At 40.7% G+C, this 19,653-nt stretch overlaps 1 protein-coding gene across 2 annotated transcripts in view; it reads right to left on the bottom strand.

The window, feature by feature from the left end:
- The window catches only part of LMX1A (LIM homeobox transcription factor 1 alpha), a 155,056-nt gene that overhangs the window by 120,301 nt on the left and 15,102 nt on the right, over positions 1-19,653 (bottom strand). The window lies entirely within an intron of this gene.

A 19,653-nucleotide genomic window follows, 5' to 3' on the forward strand; every position in this document is an offset into this window, starting at 1 on the left:
TGGGAGAAAATATTTGCAAATCAGATATAAGAGTCTAATATCCAGAATATATAAAGAGTGCTAAACAATTCAACAACAAAAAGACAAACACAACTTTAAAATGGGCAAAGGACTTGAATAGACATTTTTCCAAAAATAGCATAACAAATGGCTAATAAACATATGAAAAGATGCTCAACATCATTAGTCTTTAGGGAAATGCAAATCAAAACCAGAATGAGATACCATTTATACCTACTAGGATGGCCATAATACAAACATGAAAAATAATGAGTGTTGGTGAGGAGGCGGAGAAATTGGAACACTCATCTATTGCTGGTGGGCAGAAAAATGGTACAGCTGCTGTGGAAAACAGTTTGACAGTTCCTCAAAAAGTTAAACATAGAATTGCCATGGGAGCAAGCAATTCCACACCTACACAGGGGCCCAAGGGAACTGAAAATACGTGTTCAAACAAAGCTTGTACAAAATGTTCATAGCAGCATTGATTCATAACAGTCAAAAGGCAGAAACAATCCAAATTTCTACCAAATGAATGATATACAAAATGTGGTATAAATATACAGTGGAATATTACTTATCCATAAAAAGTAACATAGTACTGATACATGCTACAGCATGGATGAAACTCAAAAAGCTTATGCTAAGTGAGAGAAGCCAGACATAAAAGGCCACATATTGTATGATTTATTTTATATGAAATACCCAGAATAGGTAAATTTATAAAGATAGAAAACCAAGTAGGGGCTGAGGTAAAGGAAGAAAAGGGTCTGTCTGCTGAATGGGCAAAGAGTTTCTTTCAGGGATGATAGAAATATTCTGGAATTAGATAGTGGTGATGGTTGCACAAAATTGTGAATGTACTAAAAGCCACTGAATTATACTCTTTACAGTGGCTAAAATGGTGAATTTTATGTTATATGACTTTTATCTCAATAAACAGAAAAAAATAACCCACCATGGTTCCTTAACACCTAGACTTTGAAAACACTTCTTCAATTATTCCTATCCTTGTCTTTTCTGACTTTTCCATTCATTTTTAATCATGTCCTAATTCAGTACACCAATGCTGTGCCCCTTAGATCAGAACACAATTTGCTGATTCCAAACTCTATTTCCTCAAATGTTATTCTCTTCACCTGGAATACCTCCCTTACTTCCCTACCATGGAAAAAATCTCAGAATCAAAAGGGCCAGAACGTAATTCTAGATCACTACTTACTAATTGTCTTACCTTGAGTAACTCAACTTCTCCAGGCCTCGTTTCTTTACGTGTAAAATGAGGAGTCAAAATTCAATTAATAAACATATGTATCAAAATGTTGCTTTGCTCCAGAGTAATATTATCTGCCCAGCCCACTACACAGGTCAGTTAACCATACAAAATATATGGAAATGCTTCATGAATTATAAAGGACCAAATCTATGTAAGGTCATAATATAATCTATGCCACTCTTTCTCAAGCTTCAGGAATTTTCATATCACAAGAGCGGCGTATGCCAAGTCTCATCACCATAAAATTATAACTTAACATTTGTAATCAACTCACTCATTTTACTTAAACAGATTCATTTTAAAATAGAAACTTTATACCACTGCCATGACATTATTGGTTTCATGTTATAATTTTTCTATACATGTTAAAAATAAGAACACTACCGTAACAATATAAAATGTATACCTAGATGCCACATAAAGTCACCTTCTAGCAGCACACATGGTAAATACTGATCTCTGCAAACTGCCCTTTTAAATGTCTGAATCCAAATTTTCCTACTCTAGAAAACCTCCCCCTCCCTTGATCTACTTTTCATCCCATTTTAGGACTTATTTGCTCCTTTGTGATAAGTCCTTGTGTGTTTAATTTATACCCCATCACTTTTGTGTGTTTTGATTTCACTGTTAATACTTTCACATCTGTGCTTTTTCTCCTGCAATAGATTGTAAAATACCAAAGGCAAAGACCTCGACTTGTTTCTTTTGGTTCTTCCCATAGGCCCAACTACAGCACAAAAACATTTACTGAACAGACAAAAGTTTGACTGGATGTTAAGTGTCTACTAAATGCTTGTAGTTAACCTATCATCTCATTTCTAAAGGTACAGCAAACTTAACCCACATCACTTCCTACTCTATATGTAGCTGTACTAATAGCCTAATACAGATAACAGTCCATGAGAAAGGTGAAAATAAGACACATGCATGGCACACTGCAGGCATTCAGTCGATTCTGTGGAATGGACGTTGAATACGTGAGATGATTACTTAGCAGTGCCTGCTTTCTCAGACAGACCACCTGCAGAAGGTGAGGGGCACAGACTAGTCAGCGTAAGAAAACTAATACCCAGCTAGGGCTGAACATTTAAGCTGTGAGCAGCTGAACTCAGGGCCAAAGAGGTCAAAGCCTCCTTCTACCAGCCCAAGAGCAGCGCTATCCTGATGAGGGGCTCAGTTCTCAACTTGCTACTCTCCTAATTAGAAGTAAATCTCTGTAATACAGGAGAGCCTTTGAGTGTCCACAGTGCATTTTGGCCACGAGTCTCAAAGCACTGACAAAAGAAACTGCGAGTGAAATTACTGATTGAATACATCGAGACCCAGAGCAATCCTTGTGTCAATGTTGACAGACCAGCTCTTTATCATCCAGCTCCAGGAGGGCAAACGTAAAGCAAAACCACCGGAGATATAGGGAGAAAAGGAATATTTGCAACTACAGGACCATGGAGTCTTGGATTAATAAAATAATAAATATTAATAACAACATGAATTGTTTTTAATCCTAAAGGTGTATAGCTCTTTACAGTCTACAGAGTGTTACTCAAATTTCATTATCCCATATGATCTTTATACCAGCCTTATCAGAGAAATAATTTGCCTATTTTTACAAATGAAGAAACTGAGGTTCAAAGGGCATCTTAAGCCCAGATTTTCTGACTCCAAATACAGTGCTCTTTTGATCTCAGTGTCATTTAGTTAAGCCAGCTTTCTTCTTTGTGTTGAAACATGGTAAGTAAATGTTTAATATAAGAAGAATTCTTGAGTGCCTTCTATACCAATGTTATAACAAAGATTCACCCCAAGTTTAAAGCACTGTTACAAAGTCTTCCTTATGTGAGCTAAACATCTCTCCAGGGAGCCCCTGCCACTCCTTAGCCCCCAGATGACCACCACAGTATCATCTCTAAAACCCTCCAAAGACTACTGCACAGCCCCTAAAAGAAACCCAAGCAAACTCTACCTACTAGATTCTTATTCCCAATATCATGATACCGGTCTCAAAACAAGATCCTGCTCCTCACCATAATTCTCATTAAAAGATCTCTATCTGGCCTCCCCAAACCTGTAAAATCAGTTTGTTCCCCTTACTTACTCTTGGGTTATCTGTACTAGTGAATAACTGGAGAAACAGAACTATAAATTCTAATTAAACCATTCTATTGTTTTTATTTTTTCTTTTGTGTATTCTGTATCAATGATAACTAGATGAGGATAGTATAATTCCTTTCCTTCACTGTTCAATTTAGATCACTATTAAAATATATATATATATACACACACACATATATACTTATGTGTGTGTATACATTCTTTCCAACTCTGCCTTTTCACAAGCTATCCAGTGCCCCCAAGATGAGGATTATCTGTGACAGCCCCACAGTCCTTGGATAAGAGAGAACAGAGCATCCCCTTCTCAGTTAATTACCATTTCTTGCCTGTGCATTTGATTTCAATAAAGTCTCTCTAATTACTTCAAATATCACCATGTCTCCCCCCTCCCCTCTCTCCTGTGCCCCTCTTTCTCTTTGAGAGCCTGAGACTGATGAACTCAAACACCAGCAAGCCTCAGGCATATGCTGTGACAAGCAAAGACTTCTCAAAGTTAATAAGGCAGGAGAGTTAATAAACCAGACTTCCCAAAGTTAATAAACTTGGAAAACACAATTATCACTACTTTTACTATTATTAAAATATTGCCATTATGATTGTTGTTGTTATTCTCAGCCTCATCTGCAGCTACCCTAAGACCCTCCCCCGTGCCTGCCTCCTCCCCTTCCTTCCCCCATCCTCACCAGTGGCAGTAATATTGTGTGAGTAATCCCAGAGGGGCTCCCCGGCACTGCCCTGTTGGAGGAAGCAATATTGGAGCTCGTGCAGCCCCTGGTCCCTTCAGGCCCAGCTCTGCCCTTTTATATTACACACTGTTCAGTCAAATCCATCACCGGCCTCCCAGATCTTTCCAATAGGCGTGAGAAGGCTGGGTGGAAATGATGATTAAAGAAGCTAGAGAAGGGGAGGAGGGGAAGGGGGTAGATGAGATAGGAGAGAAGACATTTGGGTTTTGGACATGCCTGAGCTGTCACTGAGTCCGATGTCCATATGATGGCTTCTGAGGATCAGTACTTCCCTGCACCCTCTAGGCAAGGCACGATTCTCTTAGGATCCACTAGGAATGTCTGCAAATCAGGGTAATATTAACCGCAACTGCTTTGCAGACTCCCTGCAAATGTGCTCCTCTCTCTCCTGCTTTCTTTGCCTTTGGAGGAATCACTCATCAATGGAGATTGTATTCTTTTAGAATTGGTCAATGGTATTAAACAAGTGTGGAAAGGATCACAGGGCAGCAGGGCCTTACATTTCATCTAGGCCAACTTCTCATTTCTTTCATGAAGAAACTGAAGCCCAACAAAGTCAAGTGTGCCTGGGCCAGCTGGTTAAGAGGAGATTCTAGACTGGCCCCCTGGCTGTTGATCTCCAGCACACCTTCCTTTTGCAAGTGGCGGCATCCTTTTCTTCCCCAGCTCTTCCTAGGCCCTCTTCATCCTGTTTCCTGTCAAACTCAACCATTTCCCCCAAACTTGCTCAGTTCCGAACAGTTCCTATTTCAGTGACTTGTATCACTATGCCCCAGTGATCCCCAACTAGGACAGATTCTTGATGTCTAGAGATATCCTTGATTGTTACAACTGCAATCACCACTGGCATCAAGTGGGTAGAGCCAGAGATGCTGCTAAACACCCTACAATGTACAGGGCAGCCCTCCCCACCAAGACACACACACAGAACAAAGAATCATATGGCTTAAAATGGCAATAGTACTGACACAGAGAAACCCTACTATACCCACCATGGCTTAACAACTCAATTACCTTGAAATGTCCTTGCTGGGCAGCTGAAAACACGCATCTAAAGACTAGGGTAGAGATGGATTTGGTAGGTTTGAGATCCAGAAGTCACCCTCTTGGGATGCCAGCTGAAACTGGGAGAGTGGACAAGCTCATTGGTTGGAAAAAGGTAGGCAAAAGAGATATAAGGAGAGGACTGTGGGAAAGGGCCACAGAGGGACCAAAAGGAGGAAGCAGCAGTACTCCAAAGAGAGAAGAAATCCAAGTGCAACCCAAACAATGGGCTAACTCTACCTTTGCAATACAACCAAGTACGGGCCCAAGCTATGTTTCAAAGGACTACTGCAGTATATAGGGACACCCAGAAAAAGCCCCAGGTCACCCTGATCCCGATAAAGCCAAGCCTGACTTAGAGAAAGAGCCACTGAAGATGGCCTTCTGAGTGTGCAGAACCACCAGAAGGCAAGGTCAGAACTGCTGCCAAATCCTGGAGCTGAGTCTTGAACTCCAGATCCTATCCCAGAACCCATCCAGAAAGGACACAGACACAAGGGCAGCCATTCCTCCACTGCTCTGAACAACCAGTGCTTAGAAATCCCCTCCCCACTGACAGCCTCAGGTTTCTCGCCCCACAGTACTCCACTACCAGGGAATGAAGCTGAAGCTGGACTATAGGAGCCACTCGGGTCTGGACACACTGCCCAAGCAAGAAGGGAGGGATTCCCACACTGATCACAGCCCAAATCCAGTCCCTCTTCAACAAGGTAGCTGCTGCCAGCAGGAAGCTTCAGAAGGAGTCAAGTGTAATTAAAAGCTGTGAAAGCAGCATTGTCTCCATTGTAAATCCTTCTCACTAAGAGGCCTTTACCAGGGAATTCTCAAAGATGGGGAAAGGGCAAAGCTGCGACAGCCACCACCTCGACTTAAAGAGTCCAGCAAGGAACTTTAATGGAAAAATATTTCTATCTGATATAGAAATGAGGAAGTTGCATGACTTCACTCTGCTTCTAGGGTTGAGACTAGAGGGAAAAGGAAGAACAATGAGAGTGGAAGGAGAGATAAGGAGGAAAGCATATGGCCCAAGCCGGGAGAAAGAAAATTGCATTAACAAAAACACCAACCTGCACCCTTGTTTAGTCCTTTCTCACTGTTTCAAACAGAAACCTATGGATTATGGTCAGTTGCCTACAGGCAAAGTATCTGTTCCATGATCTGTGTTGAGGTCATAGTGTTCACTCATCTAGATTTTAGATCCAGTAACAACCTGTTAGCATGTGACATACACAGATCACATAAAGATCTACATCTGTTGCTGGGCACAAGGCTGTCCCATAGTGCTATGTCCACAGTGTGGAAAGTTAACAAGTGGGTACAAGTGAGCCTGATACAAGCTCTGCAGTCTGGAAGCAAGCTTTCTGTTTTACCTCTGCAGCACTCCCACCTACCTGCAACTCTGTCCCAGTATCTGGCCAGAAACCCAACGAAGAATGAACTATGTGATCCACCCAACAGGGCCATATTTACAATGCACCTGTGCGCTTGATGGATGGCATCCTGCTGGAGGCACAGGAGCATGAGTGAGACCCAGGGAGGTGGACCAACGGAGAGATTCAGCCCCATTCAACTCAGTCATATTCACAGAGGTACAACTAGAATAAAACATGAAGCAGACCTTAATTTTCCAGTGAGTTCTAGGTTTCCTCCTGCACAACAAAGGCAAAGGCATGTCCTACTCACATCTTACTCCTTTGTGTTTCTTGTCTTATCTCAGGATCTTATCCCACATGGAAAGAACATGGCTTCCAGAAATAATCTCAGCTCACAGTGCAATTGTCAGGAAAAATAATGCAATTTATCTCTCTGGGGTAGAAATCTCAAAATACAAAATGATGCTCATTGTGGTATCAATGTGCATCAGGGCATACCTCCCCCATGGCAAAAGAGAGCCTTGAGCTGAGAATTGGAGAGGTCTCTGTATTCCTTCATTTTCACACTGCTAGAAAGAACTTCCCCGAGATTGGGTAATTTATTTTTTAAAAAAGAGGTTTAATTGACTCACAGTTCTGCATGGCTGGGGAGGCCTCAGAAAAATTACAACCATGGCAGAAAGGGAAACAGGCATGTCTTACATGGTGGCAGGTGAGAGAAAGAGAGCGTGTGTAAGAGGAACTGTCAAACACTTATAAAACCATCAGCTCTTGTGAGAACTCACTCACTATCATGAGAACACCATGGGGAAACCACTCCCATGATCCACTCCCACCAGGTCTCGCCCTTGACATGTGGGGACTATGGGGATTACAATTCAAAATGAGATTTGGGTGGGGACAGGGAGCCAAACCATATCAGTCTCCCACACAGAGGAGATGTGCAAATACACTGCTTGATCGCCAAGCAAGACAGGGCCTCTCTGTCCCCAAAACATGTCAGCAAACCAAAGGCCATTCAGTGAAGGGCAAACAGCATGACATAGTCTAGAAAGCTAATTCATGCTGGAGTAAAGGGAGTAAAATTGAACATTCCCACTAAATGGGAAAAGAGAACAGAACAATGTAGTTGAAGGCAGAAGGCAGTAAGTGCTCACATGCAATCTCCCTACTCCTGCCACTGAAGAAAAAGCCTTACAGTGATATGGGTGAATAAGAGGTTAAAAAAAATCAGAGGAAACAGAAAATTTTGGTGGAGTCTGACAGAAGAGGCTGTTATTAGTAAAACCTATCAGACTGTCTACTCACTCACCTCTCAAAAAATCAAAAACTGTGGAAGTATAAAATAATTTATAAAGCTATAGCACATCAAACAATCAAAAATGTTATGTTAGGCAAATCACTATCTCCAAGACTGACACATTGTTTGAGTATGTCTACGGACTATCTGTGTGGCCCAGCTGGGAATCAGGGTTCCAGTGCTGGCTCTGCTGCTCATTAGCAATGTGACTTCCTTATATGTGAAACGAGAAGACTGAATTTATCCTACTGTTAACAACAACTAACATGGGGCAATTAGTCTGTACCAGAAATAACTCTAAGTGTTTTATATAATTGCACTTATTTCATCTTCCCAACAATATTGTAAGGCAGTTATTATTATTCTCTTTTTACAAATAAATAAACTAAGGCATAAGAAGTTAATAACAAGGTTACATAAGTGGCTGAGTCAAGATGTGAGGCCAGGCATGGTGGCTCATGCCTGTAATCCCAGCACTTTGGGAGGCAAAGGTTGAAGGTTCACTTGAGCCCAGGAGTTCAACACCAGCCTGGGTAACATAGAGAGATCCTACAAAAATATTTTGTAGGTCCCTACAAAAAATTTAAAAGTTAGCTGGGCGCGATGGCACATGCCTGTAGTCGCAGCTACTTGGGAGGCTCAGGTGGGAGGATTGGTTGAACCCAGGAGGTTGAGGCTGCAGTGAGCCAAGATCTGGCCACTGCACTCCAGCTTAGGCAGCAGAACAAGACCCTGTCTCAAAAATAAACAAATAAAAAATAAAAATCTGAAACAAGTTTCCTCTTCCAGTAAAGGCTGAGTAGCTCCTATGAGACCAACCTCTCCCACATAATTACAAACTGTAGACAAATATAGGAAACAACTATGTGAAGATAGCAGACAATGGACAAAAAGTAGGCAGATATTGAAAGGGAGTCACCACATGGAAGAAGGGACTGGAACTTGATTTTCCTGTTCTTAAAGCCTTTTGTCATACAGGGTAACTAAGAAACTCAGATGGAAAACCCATAGTTTTACTGACTAGAAGAACCAGAGGACCGAATCTAGGGTAAACACAGAAGTTAGAAAGTGAGGGAATAAACCTGGAAAGACACAGAGAGGAGGAGCTCCAAATTCTATGTATAAGCTTTATCGAAATGTCCAGCTGAGCCCTGGCCTACACACACTCTCCAAGCAGCCCAATTCAGGATCAAAGAACTGAACTGAGATTCCCTGTAGATTATTTCCCTGGAGCTCACCACAGGGAAGAGCTTGCAGTTTGAGTTCAGCCAACTTAACTGCCTACTGGAAATTTTCAAAAATAAGATATAAATATTATTTGAATGAACATAACAATTCAGGTTATTGATAATGTGTCATGTCCAGGATACAATTTAAAATTATTAACATGACCCATACTCAAGCGGAAGGATGATCAACAGAGGCTAGCCCTCAAGTGACCCAGATGCTGGAATTAGCTGACAAGGATTTTAACGCATCTATTAAAACTATGCTCAATGATGTGAAGAAAAATATGCTCGAAAAAGGAAATGATAGGAAATATCAGAGAAATACAAACTATAAAAAATCAAATGAAAATTCAAAAGCAATACTGTCCAATTGAAGTTTCTGCAATGATGGAAAAGATTTGTATCTTTGCTGCTCAATCAGTGTCATTAGTCACATGTAGTTATTGAGCACTGGCAATGTGGCATCTAACTAAAGAAATCTTTTTAATTCATTTAAATTTAAATGAGCAAATGTTGCTAGTGGCTACTAGGCTGTGGAAATCTAGAATTAAAAAGTACAATATCTGAAGTAAAAAATTCACCAGAATAGCTTAATAGCAGATTGGAAATGACAAAAAAAGTTTATGAACTTAAAGACAGACAAACAAAAGTTATCTAATCTAAAGAAAACAAGGTGGGGCCAGGCCCAGTACCTCACACCTGTAATCCTGGCACTTTGGGAGGCCAAGGTGGGTGAATCCCTTGAGCCCAGGAGTTCGAGATCACCCTGGGCAACACGGCAAAACCCTGTGTCTACTAAAAATACAAAAATTAGCCAGGCATGGTGGCAGGTGCCTGTAATCCTAGATACTCAGGAGGCTGAGGCATGACAATTGTTTGAACCCAGGAGGTGGAAGTTGCAGTGAGCCAAAACTGTGCCATTGCATTCCAGCCTGGGCAACAGAGTGAGACTTGGTCTCGAAAAAATAAAATAAAATAAAGATAAATAAGTAAATAAAGAACACAGGGGGAAAAGACTGACAACTACAGCAAAAGGAACAGAGGAAGAGAGTAAAATGGATGTATATAGTTCCAAGGCTCTTATATGTTATGTGCAATATTAACTCTAAGTATACTGTGAATTTTTAAGGAGGTATATTGTAATCCTGAGAACAACCACTAAAAAATTAACAATAATGTGAAGAGATATAGGTTAAAAACAATAAGTAAATTAAAATAAAATTCTTTAAAAATTCCATAAACGAAAAGAAGACATGAAAGGAACACAGAACAAGCAACAGAGTGCATAAATAGAAAGTAACTAGCAAAATGGTAGACCTGGCTCTGACTGTATCAATAATTACATTAAATGTTAATGAATGAAAAAGACACTTGAATTAAAAGAAAGAGATAAAATGTCAGAATGGATTAAAAAAAAACAAGACTCAGCTATCTACTGTCTACAGAAAATATACTTAAAAAAACAAAGATTAGGAATAAGGCAATCTGTTTCCTATTTTTAACTATTACACTATATATAATATATGAAGTACTTTCCATTTCTAAAGTCCAATGATTCCACCTGTATATGAGTATATGCATATATATACACACATAGGTATATAATGTTAAATATTTTTATACTCAGAATACAATTACAATAATTAATGGTCAAATTAATGTGCACCCAAACCCAGAAGAAATTGTGGAAAAGAAAATGTATCAAGCAAACACATCCACCGTTGCTTATTTTGTTTCTCAACATTCATTCTATCAAGTAATAAGATGGAGTTTTGGGGTAATTGTATCTAGAAAAATCACTTCACTTAAGACAGTGACTTAAGCCTATCTTCTTAGCAACAGAACTGCCTCATAGCTATTTGCATTTAAATTTTCATGGAAAGAGTTGGCATAACCTTTCCATATAGCATGGTAACTGAAGCAGACAGCATCTCCAGGGCTTTGTCTTACACACAAAGCAGCTGTGACACAGTGCAAAGAGCACCGGACTTGCCACTAGAAAACCTGAACCTCACTCCCATCTATGCCTCTTTTAGAAACCATGCAGCATTGGAACCATCACTTAGCCTCTTGGAGCCTCAATTTCCTTATCTCCAATGAGATTATGGTGAGTCTGTTTTCCTAGACTCACTAGGCCTTTATTCTTACCTCTTTGCCTGGACTGCCTTCCTTCTTTTTGTTTTGTTTTGATTTGTTTTGAGACAGAGTTTCACTCTTGTTGCTCAGCAATGGCGCAATCTTGGCTCACCACAACCTCTGCCTCTTGGGTTCAAGTGATTCTCCTGCCTCGGCCTCCCGAGTAGCTGGGATTACAGGCATGAGCCACCACGCCTGGCTAATTTTTTGTATTTTTAGTAGAGACGGGGTTTCACCATGTTAGGCAGGATGGTCTCCATCTCCCAACCTCAGGTAATCCACCCATCCCAGCCTCCCAAAATGCTGAGATTACAAGCGTGAGCCACCGTGCCAGGCCCCCTTTTCTTCTCAACATTTGCTTTTTATCCTTCAAGGATTCACTCAAGGCCACTTTTCTCATGGTGATACTCCAAGTTTTGAACAACATCAATCTCCCCCTTTTAAATACGAATTAAAATTTTTTAAAATTTCCCATTGCATTAACTGTCTCTTCTGCACAGTTTTTCTCTAAATGATAAAAATCATTTGTTCTCTACATGTTTTGTTTTTATACACCTTCACCCTCCAAAACACTTTACAGTTCTTGAAGCCCAAGGACATCGTTTATACACACACACAAGCATACACACAAACACACACACGTACACAATGAAAACACCAGGCTCAATAATAATGATGACCTCCCTGGATCTTGGGCTCCTTGTTCTAAAAAGAAGCAGTTACATTAGGTGTTTTCTAATATCCCTTGTAGGGATTGTCTATGACTCTTAAATATTAATAAGAACTCACAGCTATATGGCTTTCTACAGATTTGAAGCACCTTTGCATAGAATGTCTCATATGACAACCACCTGTGACATAAATTGATTAGTATCTCCCTTATAGAAGTGAATAAATTCAAGCTAAGGAAAATTAAACACAGTGACTGGCAAAGACATAGGTGAAGGGTAGCCTAGTGACTGATAAATGGACTCACATAGACAGAGCTGGGTCAAGACACACAAAACGGCTGCACCACTAAATCCAAGATTGAGATAGTATGAATCATTTACATGAGACTGCCGACTGCCCCACAGACAATATGAACAAAGCAATGAATGGACTGCTGGATAGCAATCAACTAACCAGCTTGCAATTCAGTTGAAAAGGCACAAGCAAAAATGAGTAGACACAGAATAGTCTAGCAATACAATCACAGCTGTCTCCAATTCCATAATGATGATGATGATAATGATGAGTTAAGTTTTAACTCATCATCAACTTAGTAACAGTAAGTTTTAAATTATTTACATTCATCATCTCATTTAAAACTCAAAACATTCTTTTGAGGTTTGTAACTAACTTTAAATGGGAAGAAACTGAGGCATAGAGATATCAAATACCCATCCAAGGTCACACAACTAATAAATGACAAGTTTCAAACCAGGTCTGACTCTCACATACCCTGACATTATTTCCAAAGTAAACATACATAATCACATGACTAATTATGAGGAAGCTAAATACTGGGCCATGTTGCTTAAATTAAATTCTTTTTATGCTGATGTTGTCCTGACCATGAAAGGAATTGAGAGGAACCTCACACTTCTTTACACCCAGCAAGTCTATAACTGTAGAGGCATTAGTGCAACAAGCTATGGGAAGAGATCTCTTTCAGGGGCCCAAGACCAGTCTCTTGATCTCCTGAGAGAAGGGCAGAAGCCCTCCAGGAATGCCCAGTCTCTGGCCACTGTGCCTGGGAGCTATAGCCCACCTCAGTCAGTCTCAGGAGGTCTAGAGTCACCCTTCAAGGGTGGCAAGGGAGGAAATTCTGCCCTAGAGTATTCCCTGATGGAGTAATTCTTCCCACAAGTCCTGAATTTTTTTTACCTTGAATTGTATTGCTGAAACACCACTCCTTTGTTAAGAGGTTTACTGTAGGTTCAAATTTGGAAGAAAATATTTCTATGTAAATTAGTTTGGGTTCTGAAATGGAAAGACAGAATATAGGATTACCAATTAGGAATAACTTGTATTATTTACTTAAAATATGACCTTCTTCTCTTTTAAACTTTCAATATTCACTGCCCACAGTTTCGCATGGTATCTTCAAATTGAATCTTGGAAGGGTTGAGAGAAAACTGTACATGATTTCCTCAAAAAATAAAAATTTGAAGACTTTGAACTCTTATAAAAGCAAAAATACATAACGTATGCATAAATTAATAATTGTTATAGACACACTTGATAATTTGAGTGTATTTCCATTCACTAAATTAATATTAACAAATGGATTAATTAGGGAGCATTTTATGGTCTCATTTATAAAGGATGATCAATAACTCAATAAATCTTGTCATTATGCATACCTTCTGAGAGGGAGTGGGCCTCTCTTAAATACAGTATGAGACATGTAAAGTTCACACATATTTGTGAAATTCGAGTGCATTATTTCCCTCCTGACAGCTATAATCAAGTCAGTGGAACACAGTTCAACATTTGATTACCAACAAATGATCACAATTAGCAAAGAAAGGTAAACATAAGCCTCCTTAACAAATTTGCTAATTATTTTTCAGCTTGGGATTAATGTACCAAATAAATACTGGATGACCACAGTTTAAGTTCATCAGTCAGTTTGTATAAACCAACAAGGGTAAGTATATTTTATCTTCTATTTGAAGCTCCTGATCTTAAACCAAGTATTTCTTGTTCTTGATTTTTTTTTCTTGAATCTGATGTATGTTTTTACTTTATGAGGCAATCTGTCAGCTGTTTACATCCTTTTATAATATCAGGTATATCCACTGAGAATTCTGAGAAGTAATGCTGAGGTTTAAAGGTAACGAAAGAAACAAGCCACCGGTATGAGAATAAAATTGCCCATGTGAGCTTACTCTGCAATTGGTTGGTATTGCTAAACATTACCAAGTAAATTATTAGTATAATTAACTCCCATTTATCAAGAATCTTTACTAAATGCTTTATAGCATACATATATTTAATCAGTAAAACGTATGTAAAGAGCTAGTGCCTGCCTTTTAGAAATAAGGAAAGAGATTCCCCAGGTGTTAACAGAGCTGGGATTTGAACCCATGTCCCTGTTGTCGGGGGTGGGGTGGGGTTTGGGGTTGAGGGTTCTCTATGTATCTTGCTGTCCTTCCTTCTCACAATGTTATTTCCTTGTTAGAATGTGCCTAATACTTAATACTTAATACTTTTCCTTCCTTCCAGATCACTAACCTTTAACCATTTCGGGATCACAGGACACTTTCAAGATCTACTCAAATCTAGGGGCCCTGTTCCCCAGAAACAGACACAAACAGACACGAGAGCCTGCAAATATCAACATCACTGGATTTTTCACTTACTTGCCTCCTTTACACTTCCCCTTTCTTTTTGGCCTCTGAAGATGTTTTTAAAGAATAAAGTAATGGTGCTAAGAAGCAGAATACTATCTTGTCCACATCCAAGAAAAGCCTTGCTCTACCCCTACTCCATAAGCCTCTTTAACAAATTTGCTAATTATTTACCTCTACTGCAAGCCCTCTACCTACACCGTTGCCATTTCAGTACAGGTCATCACCACACACCCAGCTCAGGGGAAATATCTTGGAATCATCCTTCTGTCTTCACTTTCATTCACTCTCACATTCAATTACTCCAGCCCTTCCTTAACGACCTAATGCCTATCCTATTCCAGGCATCAGACTTGTGAACAAAACGATAGTCCTTGCATTCATGGAGATTACAATCTGATGGGGAGAACAAACAATATATTTAAATACTAAAGAAATAAACTACAGCATATTCTGGAAGATAATTAATGGTCTGGGAAAAGAGAAACTATGCAGAAATTATGGGAAATGGGGAGAGTAGGAGTGGGTTGAAACATTAAATAGGTGGTCAGAGTAGGAGAATATGGACATTTAGTACACACATGAGGGAGGAGTCAAACTTGTGGATATCTGGAGAAAGATATTTTGCTTATTTTCTTTCTTTCCATCTAGAATATAATCACTGCTGTAACCCAAGTAACTGTAACAATGCCTCATACATAGTAGTTGCTCAATAAGTATTGGTAGACAAAATAAATGAATGAATTAAAATTTATCTTTCAAGTTGAAACGGAGGGTTAAGGCCACAATTCTAAATCTTACTCTAAACATAACAATATCTTTAATTAAATGATAATTTCAGAGCATAGAGAAAAGAAACTGAGTCACAATGGATTCACCTTTTGAAGGGAAGATTGAAAAGCAGCTATGCATGAAAAATGATAATAATCTGAACTCCAACTCTAAAAGAACCAAATAGGAATGGGTTTTAGAAAACAAAGAAACAAATAGTAGATCCTATACCAAAATAGGCTTTAAAATTAGAAATGATCCTTGAAATCTGGGACTTCTCTATGCTACGTGACTCACTAATAAGGCTGTCATGAGGTGCATTGTCTCTTGCCATTGAGACTTAGTAAGACAGATGCCACTAATCCAGAAGTGCCATCTTCACCCCGACTGCATTTCCTACTGCAGAGCTGCATTTCCAGAGCACTCACTGTGTACTGATGTCCTTGGATTTTAAAATGGCTTGCTTGTGGCTGGTTAGCTCCATTATTTACCTCTTGGTGCTCCTGAGTCTAAGGATGTGGATTGGGTCCCCAAAGACACCAAGAGGAGTTAACTCAGTTTCAGTTGGCCAGAAGCTACAGCTTTGAACTTGCCCACTGACCCCACATAGGCATATCTTCAATTGTGCTAGTGGACAGAGTGTGTCTGTGTGTGTGTGTGTGTCTGTGTGTGTGTGTTTCTGTGTGTGTGTGTGTGTGTGTTACTACCCCGAAAACGGCAACTCAAAGTACATGTTCCATGTTTAAGAAGGTTGCCAGCAGCCATTGAGGACTGATTCACCCCTTATGCACAATTTAACATCAAACCAAGGTCTGGGACACATCTTTTTCCATTAGCATCTCTTAAAAACACTATTCAATTCTAAGAAAGAATAAGTACTATCTGGACAGATGCCACACTAATTGGAAGGCTACCCGAAAGACATATTCTCCCTCCGTTTTGTCCCCAGAAATTAGCACAATCTGGTAAAAATCAGGAATATGAGCTCCCTGGATTCCACAGCTTGTGACTTTACTGATGGTGGGCCTTACCACATTGCAGGTAATGTGAGCTTCAGAACCTTCTCTCTCTCTGATTAGCCAGCAATGTCAGGGCAAAGCTGAAATCGCTTCATCGTAACAGTTTGACCTCTGCAATACTGCACATCATTAAATTTTTAAGGGAGTTCATTGGGAAAGTCCTTTAATCCTTTAATAATTGAGTTGGGGGAAAGGGGCCAGTGATGGAGAGCATTTACCTGAGCTGATATTAACTAGGTTTGCCTACTAATGGCTTTCCAACAATCCCACTGTGTCCATGTTGCCATTTAAAAGAGTGCATTTCATTTGGCCCTTGCTCTTTAACTGTCAACAGGGAAATTGAAAAATAATACATCATTAAGTATTGCAATTTGTATTACAGTTCTCTACCCAAGTCTCCCTTCTAGCTCTATTGAGCTCAGTCCAAACTAAGGTCTAACAACCAGTTGACAAGTAGAAAAATCCATTCCATGAATTAGTTGGATGTCTATGATATCAAATAACCCGTCACTAACATATTTTCCACTGAATTTGCTGGCCACAGAAGCAGAGCCATTGGAAAATACTTGGCTTCCTTGGTAGCACCAAGTTCAGTTTAATTCCCTTGTAAGCTCAGAGGTCTGGCCCCTTATGACCTTGTCACTGTTTCTTTTCTATGGTTATATGGATATGACAGCCCTAGACCTAGGGAAGTATTCCCACCTGACCACACACTGTTCTCCCTCTCCCTGTCAAAACAATTAATTCTCCACCATTGCACACATCAGGCAGTTTGTGAGCATGTTCCACACCTCAGAGAGCTCAAGGTAAAGGCACTGCAATAAATGGGATCATCTCAAAGAGGTTAAATGATTTGCCCAGGCCCAGCAAGCCAAAGCAGAGGCAAAGACAGAATTAAAGCTCAAAGATTCTGAAAACCCACTGTTATCCGCTAGTCACCCTACTCTCCAGTCTGGGGAAGTAAACGTATTAACCAACCAAGTGGATAACGCTACAAAACAGCAACAGCTGGGTACAGGCTGCATCACTACAGTCTGGTAAACAAGGAAGATGGTACCCACACCCTGAACTCTCTTGTTTTGAGAGTCCTCCTAAGCATCACAGAAAGCAAAAGCTCTTCAACTGACAGGCATGCACATAGGCACAGCTGACTGGTTCCCGGCCTGGGGAGGCTTGTAGACTCGTCTTGGGGAATTGGCCACGTGGTGATGTACTTCGGACAACATGCAATAGAGCCCTGCATGGATCAGGAGCAAACACAAAGAGAGGTCAGGCAGGTGAGCTTTCCACTGAGATGAATGGTATCTGAAGAAGAAGGAAATAGGTGGGAGCCTCGCTCTACTGCCATTCCCAGGCCCATGACCCAGGAACGCATTGCCAAAGCAGCTCTGTGAGAAGCTCTCACCTACTGAGTGGTCTTGAGGACTGATGGAAAGCAGACCCACCACTGCCACCCCCTGTACCGCAGTGATCAGTTCCAACCAATCCACAGGGAAATGCACAAAAGAACAAAGGGAAGGAGTAGTTGGGAAGGAGCAAAGCAGGGGCAGAACCTGTGCCCCAGATGTGTCCCTGACCCTTCCCCAGGTTTCTCCTCTGTCAAATGGATGCCCACTCTCCCTCCTGGATCTTCAACTTCCTTCCTTCCCTGGCTAAATTCACCTTAGCCATCAAGCAGGCTCAAAACTACCTCATTCTAAGCATCTTCCCTTCGTTCTATCTGTACCCCAAGTGCTATCTTTTCCCCCCATCTTTTTTTCACTACCCATCTTCTTGAAAGAATGGCCACATCACTCCCCCTATTTCTGCTTTTATATGGTATAAAATGCTGTCCTGTACCCTCTATGCCTCTAGCAAACCTAATTTTATTTGGTTTGCTCTGTTGCCCAGGCTGGAGTGCAGTGGTGATGGTTCACTGCAGCCTGGAACTCCTGAGCTCTAGCCATCCTCCCGCCTCAGCCTCCCAAGCAAGTGGGACCACAGACATGTGCCACCACACCTGGCTAATGTTTTGCCCAAGCTGGTCTCAAACTCCTGGACTCAAGTGATCCACCGACCTCAGCCTCCCAAAGTGCTGGGATTACAGGCATGAGCCACTGTACCTGGCCAAAACTACTCTTAATAAGGGCAAACAGGAAGCCCTACTTCTTGAAATTCCCTACTACTGCCCTGCCTTCCAGAACTCCACTCACTGCGATGTTCTCCCCTGCCTCTGTGTCATCTCATTACAGAATCTCCCAAAGCTCTTTGAATTCTGGTGTTCCCCACAGAGTGAACCTTGGCTCTCTTTTCACATAGTACACCCTTGGGCATTCTCCTCTTCTCATATTTATATGACAATGTATCCCAAAGTCTTGTGCCCTGGCTAGTTTCCAGATCTTCTTTCACAGTTGCCTCCTGGATAGCTCCACCTGACTGTCCCGCCAGTAACTTAGCATAACATGTTCACAGTTATTCTCATTGTCCGCTTCTGCCTGTCTCCTGCTCACTTCTTAAATTCCCTCTATCAGGTACTGACATGACAGTCCACCTTGTCCCTTCTGGATCATCTTCAAATCTTCTCTCTTTATCATCCCTTTCCTCAGTCAAAAGTCATGACGTTCAAATTATCCTATGTCAGGAATATTTTCCAGGTCATGTTTGTCCTCTTCATTCCCAATGTCTCACCTTAATTCATATCCTTATTATCTCTTGACTAGACTATAGCAACAGTTATCCAAGTGGTCTCTGCCAGTCTCTACCCAGGCTCCTTCCAGTGCCCCTGTTTGCCATCAGAATTACCTTTCCAGAAAATAAATATGGCCACAATATTTCATGCTTAGAAATCCCTGCTGGCTGCCTACTAACCACAGTATGAAACTGAATGTTCTTTGCATGTTACACAACACTCCTAGCCACTTGGCATGATTTTGCAGTCCACAACCAACCATACCCTAAATGCACTTGATGTTGTGGCACCACCATGTCCACGACCAGTGACCACAGTGACTAGCACACTTCCTTTTCAGGACTTCATCCATTTGCACATGTTTCTTCCTCCACCTGGATTCTACCATCCTCTCCCCTTTTCCTACATTCCCACTCATCCTCCAAGAGCCAGTTAACATGTCACCTTTTCCATGAAGCTTTTTAAACAACCCCAAGCAAGTGATGTCATTAATTTATCTATTCAACTAACATGTATTCGCTGAATACTGTGCAAGATTATGAAGATGCAGAGGTTATGAAACAAAACAAAAATAAGAAGTGTCTTCCTTCATACAGCTTATGGTCTAGTGACACAGACAGACAATAAACCAAATATGTGTG

Source organism: Piliocolobus tephrosceles, chromosome 1, assembly GCF_002776525.5.
Source record: "Piliocolobus tephrosceles isolate RC106 chromosome 1, ASM277652v3, whole genome shotgun sequence".
NCBI lineage: Eukaryota > Metazoa > Chordata > Mammalia > Primates > Cercopithecidae > Piliocolobus > Piliocolobus tephrosceles.